This window comes from Cuculus canorus, chromosome 1 (assembly GCF_017976375.1).
Source record: "Cuculus canorus isolate bCucCan1 chromosome 1, bCucCan1.pri, whole genome shotgun sequence".
Lineage (NCBI taxonomy): Eukaryota > Metazoa > Chordata > Aves > Cuculiformes > Cuculidae > Cuculus > Cuculus canorus.
In genome coordinates, this window is record NC_071401.1 from 186,284,578 (window position 1) to 186,301,529 (window position 16,952).

General features: G+C 39.6%; 1 protein-coding gene across 7 annotated transcripts in view; it reads right to left on the minus strand.

Moving 5' to 3' along the window:
- GRM8 (glutamate metabotropic receptor 8) overlaps positions 1 to 16,952 on the minus strand; it is a 357,622-nt gene that overhangs the window by 278,123 nt on the left and 62,547 nt on the right. The gene's annotated exons all lie outside the window — the stretch shown is intronic.

Consider the following 16,952-nt stretch of genomic DNA (forward strand, 5'->3'; position numbering starts at 1 on the left):
CCCCACCTCCCAAAAATCCTGTCTCTATATAGTATACATAAAAAGGAGAAAGGTTACAAGGATATAATCTTTGTAGAAACACCCATAATATTCTTTGCAGAATCAAAAACAAAAGAAACACCCACTAAATAACAGAAGTCTATTTTTTTAAATAAATTACTACTATCACAGGGAGAAAAAAAAAAAAAGGTGTTTCCTCTGAACTCTTGCTTTAAATGTATGATTTGGCAATGTCCAGAGGAAGCTGTCTGGAAGCAATATTCTATTGTTCTGACAAGTATTTTGGTGCTAGAAAACTTAACTAACATTTATGCTAACTTAAAAGGGGAACAATTTTCTCATTTAGAATGGTAAAACTAGTGAAATAGTCACTAGCTTGAAATGAAAGATATTCCAAATATTGCATTACCATATCGATGTATGTTAACAGTAGGTGCTTAATTCACATCTTACAAAACATAATATAGTCTTCAAGATAGCAATTCAAACAAAGATCCTAAATTGCTTCTGTTAAGAGCGCTATTTAGCAGTCCCAGATAACAGGTGATTTTGTAAATGCTCACTGTTATACTAGATGCTATAGTAGAAGGTTTTGGCGCAACTCAGGTCCAAACTAAAAAAGGATTTGAAGTAAATATAAGGGTTTCAAAGACTCTGGTCATTAACTACACCTGCAAAGACAGCAAACTCCTGCAGTCTGAAACAGTTCACAGCCTAAGTGATGGAGAACTATTTCTCAGTCAGAAGCAAACAAAATAAACTCTTGTGTATCTTGGCTATATTCTTCTTTAAAAGAATTTCTACTCATGGAAACACCTCAGAATAAATAATCTGAAATGCTATAATAACAACTAGAGAGAACAGAATAAAAGGAAAATAAAAGGAAACGGAGGATCACACAAAAATTAAGCTAAAGGTTATGTGCGATGGAGATCAGTATTCCTAACACAGGAACCATCCATCAAGTAAAAATAAAGGATAAATTGTCCTTACAAAACTTGCCTTATATAAATTCCCCTTCTTTCAGAAAATGTTTGAAACATCTTTATCTTTTTACAGAAAAGAGGTTTTACCCTGTAATAACACAATTATGCACATTTAGAGCACATATCATTCCCCTTCTAAATTTGCTCTCAGTCACCTTTTTCCAGATGGAATTAAAAATAAAGATAACCTCTGTGATTTTACTCATTTTGCTCTTCAGTGTACCATTTCTCAAATACTAAGGTGGTGATGCTTTGCTGAAAGTTATTTCATCAATAATGTTCATAAAATCAACACCAGTAAGATGGATCTTTTAGATGGAAACTTTGTTATTGAAAATCTTGAGGTCTAGACGACGGAGTTATATCCATTAACCTTCTCAGTTCCTCTTTCTCTTCAGGCATGAGATGAATAACAAATCCTAGATACGCATTTGTAGGAGAGCTGTTGGTATAACTCGTCAATGAGGTGTTTCAGATCAGTAGAGATATTTTATGTACTATGAATATCACTTATCTGGGGCCTTGGAAAACGCAAAGAAAAGATGTTACTTTCCTACTTTTCAGCTCTTTGTAGTTAAGCTTCTTCCCTAGAGTTATTTCTAATATCAGTGGAGGAAAATGAAAGGTAAATACAGTCCAAACCAAATACTCAGAAATCATTTGGCACACCTAGTAGGCTTAAATCAGCACTGTTTTGTAACTTCTGCCAATTTTCCACTAGCATGAAAGAACAACATGCCAAGCAAAAGTAGTGAGAAAGACACTGAACAGCAAGACATCCCTAAGTTTTGAGAAATGTGGTTCATGCAGTGGAATATGCAGTTGTCTGCCTTATTTCTTTTTGTGCACATCGCTGATGGTTACAGACAACACCTCACATTCCAGAATATTCTCCTTAAAACTGCACATCTCCTACTCAGAAATAACTCCCATATTTCTTCCTGTAAAAGCATTTTATGCAAAAGTAAACAGAAACTTCCTTCCTTGTCTGCTTATAAATGTACTTTTACATACAGGGGTGCATTGAAAAATCTCTTTAAAAAGTGAGGATTTGGGGTACATTGCTACAGTAACAGATTTACTGAAAATTCAGAACAACATTCAATGAAATTGTTTGCATGAGGACAAACTGTTAGGATTTAGTGGTTCAATAATCCATGAATGAAAAATATATACATTAAAATGTAACAACTCTTGTTATGGACTGTAGGTTTAATAAACCATTTTACACATCCCCAAGTACATTTTACAAGATAGAGTCTAATGCTGCCTGAGCAAGGGAACTGTTATGCTCTATCAATTCAGTAATATGTGCCTCTAAAACTCCCTAAATACAGACTGTATTTATACTTCACATTCCACTGGCCCCTAGAGACATAAATTTACATTTTGGAAGAGATCTGTAAAGGTTTTTTATATTTCTCATTCTAGATTTCTCAATCTAAATTTTCAAAATTAAATACAATATGTGTAACATTTACATTGCATTTAAGTGCTATTTAGCTGTGTTTATATTTCCTTTTCTTTTTGTGGAAAATTGAAAAAACCCAATGGATTATATAACCACATATGAAACGTCTGTCACACAACAGCTGTCACATTCACTGACAATGGTAGCCATTCATGTTTGAATGTTCATTGATATATTTTTCCTAGTCTCTCGTACCCTATGGTTTGGCAGCTGCCTCGCATCAACCTATGAGCTCCTGATAAACTCTGAACTTCTATTGGATGTCAGACTTGAGCTCTTTGAAATCATTATGAAGAGGAATTCACACAAGCCTTATTTTAATTATTTTTTTTAAGCTTGAGGTATTCATTAAACATTTGAAATAAACATTTACAGTGTGGTGCTCTGAAATAATAGTTTTAGTTCTGGATCATTTTTTATAAATCTTCTAGCAGATCTAAAATTGTTTCTATGATTTCCCCTTCCCAGAGGATTAGAGAAGGTGGAGCAGTTACTTTCATAACTAACTGTCCTCAAAATATAACTGTGGTAGCACTTCAAAGAGAGAATGAACTCTGTACGAGATATCTTTCAAACATTACTACAGAGCAGACTTCTATGTGCTGATCGAGAAGGTGTGGGCAATTTCAGAAGTGCCAAAGGCGGCTAATGTAACTTTTCATTTATTTCAACCAAGTGGTAAACCAATGCCAGTCCCCTGGACCCTGAAAATAAAAGCCACCCAGCACTCCCGACCCCAAGACTATTTATACGGAAACACTACCCTCTATCTGTTTGGTAGGTCCATTGCTGGGATCCAAAACCAAATACATAGAGGTGTACCGAGGACAGTAGAGGAAACTATGTCACCTAGGTTTGCCCTTCCAGTAAAGTGTCTTCACCACAGCAGGCAGCTCTTATGCCTTCTCTGCAATGACATGCTGTCCAACTTTTGGACAGAAGTCCACTGGAATCTTTTTTATTGAGCTTTCGAATCCATCTGCATGCTGCATTTGTCAATGTGAAGTATCAGCTGATCATTTCAATGCCATCTTCCTTTATATAGCCTTTCAGCAGAAAGAAGAGTAGCAGACAGTGAAATGAACTAAGATCAGAAAAACGACCTGAGAAAGGAATCACCAGTAATTCTGAACATTACTGATTATGAGTTAGAGTAATAACTGTGCTGCACAGACATCCAGTGTAAAGGGCTGAAATCAATCCCATCGTCAGTTTAACTACCCACTCATTCCTATCAATACTATACTTTAACATATCAACTAGCATTTTATTTCCCTTCTCCATTCACTCATTACTGACCAATCATTTTTTTGAGGAATACTGGCACTAGCATATTAAAAACAGTAATAAATGTAGCTAACAAATTGAAGTCAATAAGCTTCAGGTTAGCAATTGCTCAATATCAGCTGGCATTTTACCAAGTCATAAAGCTTGCAAAGGAGTAAAAGTGTTTGAAATAAAATTTGACTGTGGAAACATGTTTTCAAGTTTTTTTTGAATTTTAAGCATCCTTCATTAAACATTAATGGCCCTGACTTTTCAAGATTTTTATTCCCTCTTCTGTACAGTAAGAAAGAGTTCTTTGTGAGTATAAAAACCTCACAGTGGTGAAATGAATCCTCAGGGCCTAAATATTAAACAGTTGCTCGATGAGAGCTGAGGTCACTATATTTTAGCTATTAGTCACATTTATATATTGCCATCAGCCAGAGCATCATCTAAGTCAGCTTTCACTTAAGAAAAACATGTCAGCCTGCAGTACAATAATACTAAAGTAACTCAGGGTAGACATTCAAGATTTAAAAGAGTTTGATGAGGCTTAGTAACATCTTACAGTGTACTAAACAAGACTAAAAATGATCTTTTCTGCTACTAACTGTAGGAGGAGATTAAACGTACCCTGAAACTGCCCATTCCTCTCCAACAACTATAAAGGGAGCCTGCAACATTAATTCAACTGTCATACACACACTACTTAGAGCAGTACTGTAAACACCTACACATCTTCCGCTGAATCTCACAATCCCACTCGTTTTGGCTACACATGACTATTAAGACATCTGTGCACAGCTAATGATCAACTTCCTTCTGCTACGTCTTCATCTTTCCATCTATGATAAAAAAGTAATAGGTCACCCATGCCAGCATTAGAGACCTCATTTCATTCATTTTCAGAATAAACCAACATTAAATCATCCTGGAAAGATAGAACACATGAAGACTCAGTAATGTCATTAGAGATTTGAGACACCCCATTCAATGTTCAGAGCAGCTACAAACCACTTCTGCTAGAGCTGATGTTGTAGAAAACTATTAGCATATGTAGTTTTATAATGAGCCTCTTTCCATCGATTTTACCATGAAGAGGCTGTCTCTGACAATGTATTTTCCCAGTAGATGCATATATATGAATGCTTATAATTACACTTATATTACAAGTGTAATCCTAAACTACAGTTATTTAGACACATACACTTGGTCATTTCTCTGTATGTTGATGACACTCAATCACAGTATTCATCATGTGTCCAGATATGCATCATGTTCAGGAATTGTCACAGATTTCCCTCTCACCCACCCACCCCTGAAATAAAATGTCCATGTTGGCTAGATTAAAAGCAAGAAAAAATAGGTATGTTTTTCACCTAGATGAATACAGTTTAAAATCTATTTAGTTCAAAGAAGTTTAGTAGAATTTAAAAGCTTTTGGAAAGGGAAAGAACAAAGGTATAATCTGAAAGCTGCCATTAGCTGATTTCCCTTGGAAGGCAGGAATTTTTTTAAATGCATTTGAATTATCCCAAGTTGTTCTACTTGCAGTAAATATCATAGCAGTTCTGTCAAGGGTGCTTGCAATTCATATACCTAATGATGAGAAGCTAATGATAAGGTAGTTTCAAATCTTTTGAAAGTTTCCTATACATTTGTATGGGGGTTGTGCAAAGATACGGTCTTAGAGATAAAATGCAACATAGCTATTACTATTTTTTTTCCCCAGACACAGGGACAAAACTGATCCATCACACACAAACGTTTCTGAGCTAGGATGGGTAAATTACTTTAGTCTTTCTTTTCACTTCCTACAACTCTTTCACTGGCTTTGCTTTACTTCTGTTGCCACCAGTTACCTTCTGAAGACATATTCCTGAGCAGAACATCTCTTCAATGAGCTGCACTGATCTTTTCTTGAGAAAAGGACATAGCTGAGAATCAATGCAGTAGAGTTTGTTGCCAACAAAATTATTTCTGCAACCGCCATATGTTGGTCTGATATGTAAAAAGTTACAGAGGCAGATGCAATCACTAGCCCAGTGGAAAAAATCAAACAGTGGGGATAAAATCAAACATGCAAATCCTCTTTCATTACTGATTTTCTCTTTTTTTCCTCAACTGAAATTACTGTAATTATCTATCACACTTATTTCTGAGCTTTTCTCTGGTGATCCAATGAACCACAGACCAGAGTTAAATGGTCTTCCAGCACAGTTCGAGCAAGTCCAGAGGAGGGCCACAAAGATGATCAGAGGGCTGGAGCACCTCCCCTATAAGGACAGGCTGAGAGAGCTGGGCTTGTTTAGCCTAGAGAAGAGAAGGCTCCCAGCAGACCTTATAGGAGCCTTCCAGTACTTAAAGGGGGCCTACAGAAAAGCTGGAGATAGGCATCTTATCACGGAGTGTAGTGATAGGATGAGGGATAATGGTTTTAAGCTGAAAGAGGGTAGATTTAGATTAAAAATTAGGAAGACTTTTTTTTACTGTGAAGGTAGTGAGGCATTGGCACAGGTTTTCTGGAGAAGTCGTGGATGCCTCATCCCTGGGTGTGCTCAAGACCAGGCTGGGTGAGGCTATGACCAACCTGATCCAGTGAAATGTGTCTCTGCCTGTGGCAGAGGGGTTGGAACGAGATGATCCTTAATCTCTCTTCCAACCCAAACCATTCTTTGATTCTATGATTCTGTGACTACCTACTATGATATTCTGAATATACTAAATTACACCAGAGAAAGTAATTTCTTACAGTTAATACATGTAATTGTATACTATCAGATTATGGGATGAAAAATATTAAAGCTCCATTGCATTGCATTCTATCCCAACCAACCAGAAAATATTTTTCATAAAGTCTAACCACACATTCTACAGCAAAAATATTTCAGTTTCTGACCAGGTGTACTGACCTAGGAGAACAGTATGCAACAAAGGAGGAATGTGTATACTATATATGTGTATACTATATATGTGTATACTATATGTGTGTATACTATAAAGTATTTGAATTTGAGAAGTTGTTTCCTCCCAGTAGATTGAAAAAGGTCAAGGACTCATTAGCAGTCATAATTTTTAATTACACACAAGTTACACTAGAAAATAATAATAAAAATAACAATAATAATAAAATAAATAATGTGGAGGGAGCAGAACAAAGCTGCAATGATACAAGAGGAAGTGGTTAAAGACTTGTTTGGCCAGTTAATCATCCACAAGTCTATGGGGTGGGATGGGATCTACGCAAGGGTATTAAGGCAGATGGCAGAGGTGCTCTCCAAACCCCTTCCTGTCATCTACCAGCAGTCCTGGATGACTGGGGAAGTTCCACTTGACTGGAGGCTGGCCAATGTCACAGCCATTAACAAAAAGGGTTGGAGGGAGGATCCAGGAAACTACAGGCTTGCCAGTCTGACCTCGGTGCCAGGGAGATTATGCAGCACACACGACAACCACGTGATCAGGCCCAGTCGACATGGGTCTATGAAAGGCAAGTCCTGCCAAACTATCCCGATTTCCTTCTATGGCAAGGTTACCTGTTAATGGATGAGGGAAACGTTGTCAACATAGCATACCTGGATTTCAGTAAAGCCTTTGACATTCTTTCTCACAGTATTCTGCTTGAGAACCTGTCTGCCACTGGCCTGCACAGCCATATCCTCTCCTGGGTTAGAACCTAGCTCAATCATTGGGTCCAAAGAGTGGTGGTAAATGGAGCTAAATCCAGTCGGAGGCTGGTCACTGGTCACAAGTGGTATTCCCGAGGGATCACCATTGGATCCAGTTCTGTTTAATATCTTTATAGATTATCTGGATGGGGGGATTGAGTGTACCCTCAGTAAATTCACAGGTGACGCTAAGCTGGGTGGAAGTGTAGATCTGCTTGAGGGTAGGAAGGCGCTACAGAGGGATCTGAACAAGCTGGAACGATGGGCTGAGGCCAACAGGATGAGGTTCAATAAGGCCAAGTGCAGAGTCCTGCACTTGGGACACAACAACACTGTGCAGCGCTACAGGCTTGGGGAAGAGTGGCTGGAAAGCTGCTTGGCAGAGAAGGACTTGAGGCTGTTGGTTGACAGCTGACGGAGTATGAGTCAGCAGTGTGCTCAGACTGCCAAGAAGGCCAACAGCATCTTGGCTTCTATCAGGAAAAGTGTGGCCAGAAGGACCAAGGAAGTCATTGTGCCTGTACTCAGCACAGGTGAGGTCGCACCTCAAATACTGTGTTCAGTCTTGGGACCCTCAATACAAGAAAGACACTGAGGTACTGAAGCATGTACAGAGAATCTGGTGAAGGGGCTGCCTTATGCAAGGAGGCTGAGGGAACTGGGGTTGTTTAGCCTAGAGAAAAGGAGGCCGAGGGGAGACCTTATCACTGTCTACAATTACCTGAAAGGAGGCTGTAGGTGGGTGGTGGGTGTTAGTTTCTTCTCCCAAGTAGCAAGCAATAGGATGAAAGGAAATGGCCTGAAGTTTCACTAGGGGAGATTCGGATTAGACATCAGGAAAAAGTTCTTCATCAAAAGGGTTATCAGGCACTGGAATAGGCTGCTCAGGGAGATGTTTGAGCCACCTGAAGGTATTTAAAAGATGGGTAGATGAAGTGCTCAGGGATATGGTTTAGTAGTGGACAGGTACGGTTGGACTTTATAATCTCACAGGTCTTTTCCAACCAAGTGATTCTATGACTCTATGATACTAATAATATGATATCATAATCTCAAATCACATAATAGATGCAGTATCTACAAGACAAATTCACCACTCTATAAAGTATGGGTCTCTGTGCTGTATAATGCACTTTAGGGCAAAAACATTAAAGGATATTTGTGAATTACAAACATCTTGTCACACTGTGCATTGCTGTATGACTCCAGGATGATGAGAATCCATCTAAGGACAGCTTGAACTGTCATCAATGTTCTGTGCAAGAGAGTCAACTGATAAATGTTTAACAATGGCATTTTCTCAGTAAGAGACCTCTATTCTGGTATTTCCACATCATTTTAAGTCCTGGGGTTTGCCTCTCTGAAAACCAACTACATTAAGCAGTTGCACATTAAATTACCCACCGTCTGCAGGCAGCCTCCTTCTAAATATTTTAAACCCAGCTGAGGTCGAGGCACTGAATGATAAACTGAAGAAGGAGTAGATCAAATGAGTAATATTCATACTGAGATCAAATCACAAAGAGGGGGGCTCAGAGAGGGGACCTTGAGCTTGGAAACAGCTGTTGGCTCTTCCTTCACAGTTTCTTATGTTCTCCGGTCATCAGATCAAATGGGAAGTCAAGGATAGTCAGATAGCTTTATGGACTTCTTAAACTATTAAAGTTCCTTTTCTACTTATTCAGGAAATGCACACTTAATTATGTACATCAATATGTTAGACTTGTGTCAACCTCTGCTGAGCACAATGTGAACTCTGGTATTTCAAAGGTTTTTTAGGCCTACTTTCCTCATCAGACCTTGTCATGGCAGTGTCCAAAACGGTAATCTCTTCTGATGAGTTTGAGAAAAATATACATAGATGTGCATTAATTTTGGTCTGACCTAACAAAGACAACACTTTATTATTATTCAGCAGTAATAAATTCACCTAGTAGCTTATAAAATATTCCTTGGTCCAAATCAGGTTTCCTTTACAGTTATTTACTAACTAGTACCATAGAGAGCACAGCAGGCAACTTCAGAGAGCCACCCATGGGGCAAACAGTTGTCCAGATAATTTTTTCTGATTACAAAGACCATCACTATGGAAGAAGAGGGTGCCCCAAGCAAGACACAAGATGGGTGTTCTGCTTAATGGAAAACTCTAATATTTGCATTCACTTTTTAATGCTGCAAGGCCACCTCAGCTTACACCCCTGGCTGAGCGGTGTTATTATCCTTTTGCTACCCATGCTGCCAATTTAACCTCATAACGAAGGAAATAAAATTTCTTATTGTTCACAGTTCTCTCCAATGTTGCAGATGAGAAGGTATGTAAATCACAGAATTACTGAATCGTTAAGGTTGGAAAAGATCTAAGATGATAAAGTCCAACCATCAAAACAATGCTGACATGCCTACTAAACCTACTAAACCATGTCCTGACATGCCACATCTACACGCTTTTTGAACGTCACCAGTGATAGTGACTCAACTACTTCCCTGGGCAGGCTGTTCCAATTCTTGACTACTCTTTCAGTAAAGATATTTTTTCCTAATATCCAATATAAACCTTCCTGGTCAACATGAGCCATCACTCGTTACTTAGGAGAAGAGACCAACACCCACCTCCTACAACCTCCTTTTAGGTACATGCAGAGAGCAATAAAGTTGCCCTTCAGCCCTTTTTTCTCTAGGCTAAACAATGACAGTTCCCTCAGCCACTCTTCGTAAGGCTTGTGCTCCAGACCCTTCACTAGCCTCGTTGCCTTTCTCTGGACACACTCCAGCAGCTCAATATCTTTCTTGTACTGACTCAAAACTGAAAACAATATTCAAGGTGCAGCCTCACCAGTGCCGACTACAGGGGCATGATCACTTCCCTAGTCCTGTTGGCCACATCATTTTTGATACAAGCCAGGATACTGTTGGTCTTCTTCACCACTTGGGCACACTGCTGGCTCATGTTCAGCCAACTGTCAACCAGCACCTGTGTCATTTTCCGCCAGGCAGCTTTCCAGCCACACTTCCCCACGCCTGTAGTGTTGCATGGGGTTGTTGTAACCCAGTGCAAAATCCTGCTGTGTTGCATTTCCAGCAGGTGTCAGGTAAGTTGAAGTCCCCCACAAGAACAAGGGGTAGCAATTGCAAGACTTTAGCCAGCTGCTTACAGAGTGCTTTGTCAACCTCTTGTTCATGTGGCCTGTAACAGACTCCCAGTGGGATACCTATCTTGTTGGCCTTCCCCCTCATCCTTACCTTTAGGCACTCCACCTTATCATCACAATCGTTGACCTCTATACAATTGAATCCCTCCCTAACACACAGCAACACTTCACCACCTCTCCTTCCCTGCCTGTCCCTTCTGAAAAGCTTATAGCCATCCATTGCAGAATTCCAGCCACGAGTCACCCCACCATGCTTCTGTGATGGCAAATAAATCACAGCTATCCTGCTGCACAATGGCTTCCAGCTCCTTCTGTTTGTTGCCCATGGTGCATGCATTGATGTAGATGCACTTGATCTGGACTACAAGTTTTGCCCACAACATTGGCATGATACCACTAGGCTCACCTCTAGTGAGTCTAATTCTATTCTAATCCCCCTTCAAACGTAGTTTCAAGGCCTCTTGACGAACCCTGCCAACTCACTTTCAAGAATCTTTTTACCCCTTAAGGAACAGGGCTCAGTTGGCCAGACATACATGCCCAGTGCTTTAGTCAGTGCTTTCCCATATTCTAGGGTATGCCACCTACCCTTCGGCTATGGCCCCAGGAAGCCCAGCTTTCCTGTAATCTGTCCCACAGAAATGACTTGGATACTTCATATTAGAGTGCATTAAGGGAATCCCTATGATTCATCATAATTAGGGATTCCTTCTGCAGCATAAACTGTTCAAATGGGATTAAAAGAATCATTTTAAATCCATATATTACAGATTTGGAAGAAGAGGAAAGAAAGGTGTCCCTTTTTTTGTGTTCAGATGATTTTTCTTCATTTCTTAAAACAATCAGACTTTGCAGTTAAACAATTTTACCTAGAGTTTTTAACCTTAAAAGTTACAAGAAGAAAATATTAGCTAGTCCCAAGCCATTTCCAAAGAGTTAAATGTTTCCTGTATTACCAGTGAGATGTCTTGTCCAGTTGCTACTGATAGAAAAGCTGAAGAAGAAAGAAAACATTTCAAATCAAAAGATTGGAAGTTACCTATTAATTAAGGTCTGAGTCCCGTGGGAGTGATATCCAAGCCTTCCTTTCTATTCAGAATGTACTTTATCTAAAAATAGTTGTGAGGCTGTAGAAAAAAAAAGCCATCATCCTCTTCGTGGTTCCTGAACATCATATTGCCATACATATCCTCTTTTCCATCATTATCAGATTTCCATTCTGATTTCTGACTCAAACACTATAGTTTAGCAGTACATCAATCTATGGATTATCTTATATCTTATATCTTGCACCATGGCAAGCAGAGGGATGAAAAGTCAGGCAACTCAAGTGAGAGCACAATGGCGTATATACAAAGTAGGACTATATTGCCATTGGCATGAAGACTCTGCAACAGCTCCCACAGAATTTTGTAAATCAGTGACTACCTAAATATTTAAAGCCCATGAACTGGAAAGGTGCATTGAAAATGAAGAATTCACTGGGGGCTTGGGGGGGGGGGGTGGCGACGAAACCAAACAAAAATATCGTTTACATAAATTAATTATGTGACAAAAGGGATTTCATATAAAAGGAATAACGTAGTGTTTTGTTTCCTTGTGCCCAAGAGCATCAGAGTTTGGAATACTCAGAAGTACAATCTGGCTGACAAACAGCTAATCTTACTTTGCCCTTTTGAAAATCCTAGCCTTGTGACATAATAAAAAAAGTGGATGTAAGTGCATTATCTACCATTTCGAGATTGTTCGCAAGAATAACTATCACAAGCGCAGCCTATAAAAAAGAGGCCGCATAATATGTGCTCAAAAATACATTGTATAAAGTACAGATGAACACCCTGTCCCCTCCTTCCACCAAAAAATTTATACGTCCAAGCATACACAGCAACTTAATACCCAGCATTTCCACCAAAGCATTTTGCAGACAGTGTCTGAGGTCTCCAAGAAGTATATGGTGCTTTGGAGATTGCTCCACAAACAAAAAGTCAGAACAGCACAAACAGCATTCAGAGTCTTTCTAACTGGATAGTGAGACCAAAGAACACTGAAAATTAGAGCTTAAGGGTAAAAAAATAGCAGTTTTAAACAGACTCCATAAAATACCCATAATAATACATGGTACCAAACAGAAAGGAAATCATTTAACTTTCACAAATACCTGTGTTTCATAAATTTCGTCATTCAGGTAAGTACAGCATTGCAAGTCATACTCAACACACAAACCAACCACAAGACAAAGAGATCGTGCCCACAGTCAGGCATTACCAGAGATATCCTCAAAGTCTAATCTCATCCATCACTTGTTTTGATCCTCCCAGTAGTCATGAGCAAAGTTTCCAAACAGGAATGATTGCCCTGAAAGTCAGGAATTATAAAAGAAATTATTCTATTTCTATACAAAAATATTTGATGTGTGTATGTATGTATAAAATTTGTATATGTATGCACATACATACTCCACATGTTGGGCCCCTTTTCTTTCCTTTCTGACCAAGTGGTTGTTGGTTATACTTCCCCAGTAGGACAGCTACCCAAATTATTTTTCTAAGCTGATATCGTTACTGACCCAAATTAAACAAGAAGACGAACTTTAAGAAGAGCACAGTTTGCTGTGCTTTTTGAAGGGAATAAGACAACTTGAAGAAACAGAAAGATCTTGCAAAGGTTTCCTACCTGTACAGCAGGTTCTAGCTCCTCCATGTAATGGAAAGGATTAGAATACTGGAGAAAGTGTTCTAAAAATAGTTCAATTCTATTTCTTATTTAATTCTTCCCTACTGTTACATAATTAATTTATGTAATATATATATAAGTAGGCACTTTTCCCAGTCACCTTCCACCTTTCTACTTATAAACCATACTCACTTTTTTTCCTCAAACATTTCAACAACTTGAAGTTCCCTCCCGCTATCTTCTTGACATTTTCTCTCTTTCCTTTATATAAACAACTCCTTCTTCCCAGATATCCCTTTTCCCTCATACCTGGTTTCCACAACTTGACTGAAGTGAGAAGGAAGAATGGACACTGACTAGTTTCTGACACACTGATTTAGGATTCTCAGTTCCAGTTCTGCTTTGCCCTTCATTAGGCTACAACTCAGAGACAATGTTTCCACTTGGCCCAACAGGAAGGGCAAAGGAGAATTCCTCTTCCATGAAATAAGCCCGGACAGAGTCACTCCTCAGTCTTGTCTACTGAGTGAGGCTTCCTTCCCCTTAATAGGCATTTTTGCTCTCTGGCTGCATTGGGAACACATCCACAAAGTCAGCAAAAGTAATATTTGAAGTATAATAAAAGCCTATATTGGATGAGCATTTCAAATCATTTCTGCAAATTCTCCTTTTCCCTATTTTTATTCACTGCAATTGAAGTATAAATCAGTTTACTGTTATCACCAGCATACAGCCTTGTTTGAATGCTAGCCTTAGCCTTCCTGACTAGCGTGATGAAGATTTCCTCCCTAGCTGTGACTCTCCAGTATGTCTACGTCCAAATATAAATGATATGTAAGTCCTTTTGAAGGTTCTTAAAAGTTGCCCTTTGTTAGCTTGATCCTGTAAGTCTGGCCCCACCATGAACACCATACTTCAGCAGCTCGGCAGGATGCTGAAAGAAGAGGGTGTGAGGAACTTTCAATAAGCTCAAGAAGCTCCATCACTCATTTTTTCCCAATTCAGCAATCCCAGTAACACCCTATATTTCTGACAGAATGTTAATAGTCAGAGGCAGGGCTGACAACCACTTTATGCTGCCCTGTGAAGCAGCTCCCCTGCCTGCCTTCATGCTTGCAGTTATCAGAGCACCTCTGCCATGCAGCGCATCCAGGCTGTGCTTCTGCAGGCAGCCAAGAGAACCTTAGCCCCAGGGCTCCTTACAAACCTTTGCTTTCACCTTAAGGGGACGAAAAAGCTCATGTTGACACACGACATATTTCACATAATTTACTGTCTTTATTTGGGTAGAACAAGAAAATAATTGGTCCCATTCTAACCAAATACTGGGAACCCTTATACGCTTAGCCTGCTGCAAATGTTTCCTTTGACAGATACAGAACACCTGTTTTTCAGCTTGAATACAGATCTTTTTAAGAGAAGCCCACATCTACCAGACAATGTTTCAGTCTGCAGCTACTGTACGCAGCACACTGGTGTACTGATCAACTGTTTTGGAAATCACCTCTTGTATAGTGTGCACAAATGATTTGTATTAGGAACTAGAGTACCACTGTGCTGCTTCTGAATACTATAGCAGCTTTTGATGAGTGAACATCTTTTATTTTGAAACTGTCCTCCCTCAGTCTGTTGCTGCATATGTTAAAAGACCCCATCAAAAGCAAAATTACACTAAACTAGATTTAAAAGTGTCAAGTGCATTGAATAAACATTGGAGACACCAAAAGCCTGAGTGGATGCTCCTGATGACAAGTGGTGTGAGAATGCCTGCCTGTGCTGAGCCTGATACAATTCCATTTCTGTCTACTTATTGAAAATGCTTCATGAATATATTACTGTATATCAGTGTCACCTATCCACTTCCAGGCACTGGACAAGCTGGTTTAAACTTGTCAACTGAAAGAAATCAATGTATTTTTCCACGGAATATCAATGTCATGTATGTCTCTTTTAAAAAAAAAAAAAAAAAAAGCAACCCACACAACTTTGAAGCATTTGCTTTTTGATGTCTTTAGTCTGTCTTCTCTTTCACAGTTTGTAGATCTCACTTCTAAATTATAAAGGCAACAAAGCACTGAGGTTTATTGGAACAGAATTTGCGAGCTCTGTCTGGCACGTGGGCTGCTTACGTAACATATGGTGAAGTAAAGCACCTTGGAATGGGATTCACATGATACTTCCTAAGCTAGCCAGTAGGAAATACCAAGCAAGGTATGTGTCTAAGATCACATTTCTTTGGTGTAGGTGGAACCAAAACTGTAGTTAATAGCCCAAAGCCATCTTCCACACACAAGACTGGTTCACACTACTTCTAAAAACATGTCTGAAGAAGAGGAAAATGTTGCCATCTCAATTTACTTTTTATATAAAAGCACCTTCAGCACACATACACCCTGAACCAGATCTCCCAAGGGATTGCTCTAACACTGGCCAGACTGAGATGGGAAGGACCCTCTCACCATTCCGTGGCAGCAGGACCCCGCATGGATGAATTGCATAAAGCTGGAGATCAAACAACTGCAGCAGATATAAATGCACATCTCTGCAATATATCTGAGCTGGGGTAGGTCCCAGGATCTGGTCTTCACTTCTTGAGGTACCTTTGACACTAAATAAAATATTATTTGCCAAACATGTGGGCAGTGAGCTAACTGCCAAGGTGGCAGCCCTTGTGGGGAAATACAGTCACAGAACTGTAAATGTTAAGAGAACTTTACTGGCCAAAATTAGATATCAGAAGCTTCACAGATCCAAGAACATCTTTACAGATCACAGACTGAGAGGTCGGAGTGCCATTTTAAGCACACAAGAAAGTTATGTGATGTCTTACTTTATCTGGGCTGGGTAGTCCAAATATAACTCTTCAGATTTCTGAAAACAATTAAGAGTTCCAGTTGAGTTATGCAGCTTCCAAACAAATCTGCACATCTTCCACATCAGGTTTCTAAAGAACTGTGATTTCACTCCCTATTAAAATAGAGAAATTGCTGCCTGTCATAATTCCCCATACAATTGAATGAGGATATTTTCTATACGTTTATACATCAGAGTCTTATCTATTATTTCTGAGCATTTTTCCCTGCACATTTCATATCCTTTCCACTCACTTAGTTTGGATGAGCCAGCAATTAACAATATTTTACTCAAGAGACAGCTTTATATACACAGGTGTCACAACAGTCAGACTCTAATAAAGAGACTAAATGGTTTCAAAAGCACTTCTCTACGTACAGAAGAGAGTTTTATACAGTATATATAAGAATAAAAACAGAGCTACCATCAAGCTTTCACAGGTGGCCAATCGCCCCAGAGTCCCTCTACCACCTAGTCACTGTGAAGGGCACCTTCACATGCCAGCTAACTCTTTGCACAGCCTGATGGATGCAAGCCTCAGGGATGACCGTGGAGCAAAACCTGATTCTCAGATGAGCAGCTGGCTGCAAAAACCCGGGCCCCTGCCTCACATGCTCTGCTTTGCTAGCCAACATGTGGTGAACTATAGGGGAGAACCGTGCATGGTTCCTCACCTCAGCACAGCCTTGCAGAAGACAGAGCATAGCAGACCCAGGACATCTCTGCTGAGTCAAGCCTCTGCAGGGACAACTCTCCCTAGGAAGCCTCAAGCCTTAACCCTAACCCTACCCATAACCCTAGCTCTAATCCTAACTGTCTCTGCATTGTCCCTGCGGGCACTCAGCCGTGTAGAGCTGTCCTATGGACAACTGAACCACAGAGAGCT